The sequence below is a fragment of the Symphalangus syndactylus genome, chromosome 14 (genome assembly GCF_028878055.3).
Source record: "Symphalangus syndactylus isolate Jambi chromosome 14, NHGRI_mSymSyn1-v2.1_pri, whole genome shotgun sequence".
Classification (NCBI taxonomy): domain Eukaryota; kingdom Metazoa; phylum Chordata; class Mammalia; order Primates; family Hylobatidae; genus Symphalangus; species Symphalangus syndactylus.
In genome coordinates this window covers 92,527,312-92,532,092 of record NC_072436.2, presented here as the reverse complement: position 1 = coordinate 92,532,092, position 4,781 = coordinate 92,527,312, and the positions used below count along the sequence as shown (strand labels likewise).

The following is a 4,781-nucleotide window of genomic DNA, read 5'->3' as shown; positions in this document are numbered from 1 at the left end:
AACTTTGTAAACTTTAAATTTTTTTTAACTTTTTGACTTTTGTAATAACACAGCTTAAAACACAAACACGTTGTACAGCTGTACCAAAATATTTTTTCTTCATATCCTATAAGCTTTGTTCTATTCAAATTTTTCTTTTTACTTTTTAAACATTTTTCTTAAAAACTAAAACACAAACACACACATTATCCTAGGCCCACACAGGGTCAAGATCATCAGTATTACTGTCTTCCACCTCCACATCTTGTCCCACTGGAAGATCTTCAAGGGCAATAATATGTATGGCGCTATTATCTCCAATGATAGCAATGCCTTTTTCTGGAATATCTCCTGAAGGACCTGAGTTTGTTTTACAGTTAGCTTTTCTTTTTTTTAATAGGAGTATACTGTAAAATAATGGTAAAAAGTATAGTAGATATATAAACCAATAGCATAGTCATTTATTTTCAAGTATCCTGTACTGTACCTTATTGTATGTGCTATACTTTTATATGACTGGTAGTGCAGTAGGTTTGTTTATACCAGCATCACCATAAACACAGAATGTATTATGATAATATGAGGGCTAAGGCATCACTAGGTGATAGGAATTTTTCATCTTCATAATGATCTTATGGGACCGCTGTCATCTATGTGGTCTGTCCTGCCTTTGACTGAAACATTATTATGCAGCTCATGGCTGTATATGACATTCTAGAAAAAATAAAACTATGGAGACAGTAAAAAGATCGGTAGTTACCAGGGGTTGTGGGGGAGCAAGGGCTTTTTAAGGCAGTAAAACCATCCTTCATGATACTGTAATGGTGTATATTATCATTATACATTTGTCAAAACCCACAAATTAAAACCAGACAGAGTGAACCCTAATGTAAACTATGGATTTTAGTTACTAGTGATGTATTAATACTGGCTCATCCATTGTAATAAGTGTACCACACTAATGCAAGACAATAATAGGAGAAACTGGGGCTGTGGTAGGGGGCACAAAGGAGGGCATAAGAGACCTCTTGGTACTTTCCACCCAATTTTTCTATAAACCTAAAAGTCCTCTAAAAAAATAAAGTCTATTAATTAAAAAACAAAACCTAAAACAACTGGCACTTGAAAGTACTTCCAATGGCCAAAGCTAGAACAATATGAGCACCAAAATAAAAATGTAGTCTTGGCCAGGTGCTGTGGCTCACACCTGTAATCCCAGCACTTTGGGAGGCTGAGGAGGGCAGATCATGAGGTCAGGAGTTCAAGACCATCCTGGCCAACATGGTGAAACCCCGTCTCTACTAAAAACACAAAAATTAGCTGGGCGTGGTGGTGTGCACCTGTAATCCCAGCTACTCAGGAAGCTAAGGCAGGAGAATTGCTTGAACCAGGGGTTGCAGTGAGCCGAGATCATGCCACTGCACTCCAGCCTGGGCTACAGAGCGAGATTCCATTTCAAAAACAAAACAAAACAATTGTAGTCTTATATCTTAATGTATAAAATAAATATCTGTGAGTCCATACTGATATAAATAAATGATTGAATATGTAAATACATGAGGGAAAAGAGACAAATCTCCCATGCAGAAGAATTCCACATAAATTATGCAGCTACTCCACCCTAAAGGAGGAAGCATAACTTTCCATTTCTTAAATGTGAGCTTGCATAAGGGCTTCCTTCCAGAGTTTAATGTGGAAGGGACAGTGATGCGGGTAGTACCTTCACGGTAGAGAAACCTGACAGACACTACTTCAGTCAGGCATCCTAGGTCAACATCAGCAGTCATGACTGACGTTGATAGCACGTGTTCTTGATATTATATAGAAACGGACTTTCCTTCTGTCATCTGCCTCCCAAAACTCATAGCCTAATTTTTAAAAAGAAATCAGACAAATTCTAGTAGTTTGGCATTCTACAACAACCCTGACCAGTATTCCTCAAAGCTGTCAAGATCATTGAAAACAATCAAAGTCTGAGAAACTTTCATAACCAAAAGAACCCTAAAGAGACACAGCAACTAAATGGGATGCATCCTGAATGGGGTCCTGGAATAGAAAAATGGTATTAGGTTAAAAACTAAGAATGCCTAAATAAAGTATAAACTTGTGTTAATAATGTATCAATAGCAGTTCATTACTTGTAACAAATGTACCATACTAGTGTAAGAGGTTAGCAGCAGGGAAAACTGTGCAGGGCACAGGGTATATGGAAAGTATCTGTATTATTTGCTCAATTTTTTTAACTCTAAAATGACTCTTTAAAAAGTCTGGTAAAAAAAAAAACTGAAAGCAAACTCCAAGTCCACATGGCTTCACATGAATTATATTTATTATTTAAGGAAGAAATAATACCATTGTACCCAAACTCCTTAAAAGCAATAAAAAAAAAAGACAAGAAAATATTTCATAACTTGCTTTATGAGGCTATAGGTTTAGCATTAACCTAATACTAAAACTGAGTAAAGACATTACCTGCCGGGTGCAGTGGCTCATGCCTGTAATCCCAGCACTTTGGGAGGTCGAGGTGGGTGGATTACTTGAGGTCAGGAGTTCAAGACTAGCCTGACAAATATGGTGAAACCCCATCTCTACTAAAAATACAAAAATTAGCTGGGTGTGGTGGCACGTGCCTGTAATCCTAGGTACTTGGGAGGCTGAGGCAGGAGAATCATTTGAACCTGGGAGGCAGAGGCTGCAGTGAGCCGAGATCGCGCCACTGCACTCTAGCCTGGCCGATAGAGTGAGACTCAGTCTCACAGAAAAAAAAAAAAAAAAAAAGACATTACCAAAAAACTACAGACCAATATTCGTCATGAATATAGACACAAAAATTCTTAACAAAATATAATCAAATAAAATTCAGTAATATAAAAAAGAGACAATAACCAATGGGGCTGGCCCTAGGAGTGCAAGTTGGTTCAATACTAAAAATCATCATTATAATTCACCATATCAGCAGAGGCAAGAAGAAGAACGTTGGGAACAGGCCCCCAAAACTGGCCATAAACAAAATCTCTGCAGCACTGTGACATGTTCGTGATGGTCATGACGCCCACACTGAAGGTTGTGGGTTTACTGGAATGAGGGCAAGGAACACCTGGCCCACCCAGGGCAGAAAACCACTTAAAGGCGTTCCTGAACCACAAAGAATAGAATGAGTGATCTGTGCCTTAAGGACATGTTCCCGCTGCAGATAACTAGCCAGATCCATCCCTTTGTTTTGGCCCATCCCTTTATTTCCCCTAAGAAATGCTTTTAGTTAATCTATAGAAAGAATGCTTATCACTGGCTTGCTGTCAATAAATATGTGGGCAAATCTCTGTTGGGGCTCTCAGTTCTGAAGGCTGTCAGACCCCCGATTTCCCACTCCACATGCTGTATTTCTGTGTGTGTGTCTTTAATTCCTCTAGCGCCGCTGGGTTAGGGTCTCCACAACTGAGCTGGTCTCGGCAGAAGAAAAAATATGACCATTTCAATAGATAGAAAAGCTTTTAACAAAATTCAGTATCATTCATAATAAAAATTCTAACCAAGACTATACTTTCAGGGATCATTTCTATAGTGTGTTACTAGAGAAGTTTCTCTGAACGTGTAGAGCACCAACAGCATGGTACTGGTACCACAACAGAGACATAGATCAATGGAACAGAACAGAGCCCTCAGAAATGATGCCGCATAGCTACAACTATCTGATCTTTGACAAACCTGACAAAAACAAGAAATGGGGAAAGGATTCCCTATTTAATAAATGGTGCTGGGAAAACTGGCTAGCCATATGTAGAAAGCTGCAACTGGATCCCTTCCTTACACCTTATACAAAAATTAATTCAAGATGGATTAAAGACTTATATGTTAGACCTAAAACCATTAAAATCCTACAAGAAAACCTAGGCAATACCATTCAGGACATAGGCGTGGGCAAGGACTTCATGTCTAAAACACCAAAAGCAATGGCAACAAAAGCCAAAATCGACAAATGGGATCTCATTAAACTAAAGAGCTTCTGCACAGCAAAAGAAACTATCATCAGAGTGAACAGGCAACCTACACAATGGGAGAAAATTTTTGCAACCTACTCATCTGACAAAGGGCTAATATCCAGAATCTACAATGAACTCAAACAAATTTACAAGAAAAAAACAAACAACCCCATCAAAAAGTGGGCAGAGGACATGAACAGACACTTCTCAAAAGAAGACATTTATGCAGCCAAAAAACACATGAAGAAATGCTCCTCATCACTGGCCATCAGAGAAATGCAAATCAAAACCACAGTGAGATACCATCTCACACCAGTTAGAATGGCCATCATTAAAAAATCAGGAAACAACAGGTGCTGGAGAGGATGTGGAGAAATAGGAACACTTTTACACTGTTGGTGGGACTGTAAACTAGTTCAACCATTGTGGAAGTCAGTGTGGCGATTCCTCAGGGATCTCGAACTAGAAATACCATTTGACCCAGCCATCCCATTACTGGGTATATACCCAAAGGACTATAAATCATGCTGCTATAAAGACACATGCACACGTATGTTTATTGCAGCACTATTCACAATAGCAAAGAGTTGGAACCAACCCAAATGTCCAACAACGATAGACTGGATTAAGAAAATGTGGCACATATACACCATGGAATACTATGCAGCCATAAAAAATGATGAGTTCGTGTCCTTTGTAGGGACATGGATGAAACTGGAAAACATCATTCTCAGTAAACTATCGCAAGGACAAAAAACCAAACACCGCATGTTCTCACTCATAGGTGGGAATTGAACAATGAGAACTCATGGACACAGGAAG

General features: G+C 38.8%; 1 pseudogene; it reads left to right on the top strand.

The window, feature by feature from the left end:
* The first annotated feature begins 3,510 nt into the window (after positions 1-3,510).
* Positions 3,511-3,591, top strand: LOC129463391 (uncharacterized; annotated as a pseudogene).
* The last annotated feature ends 1,190 nt before the right edge of the window (positions 3,592-4,781 follow it).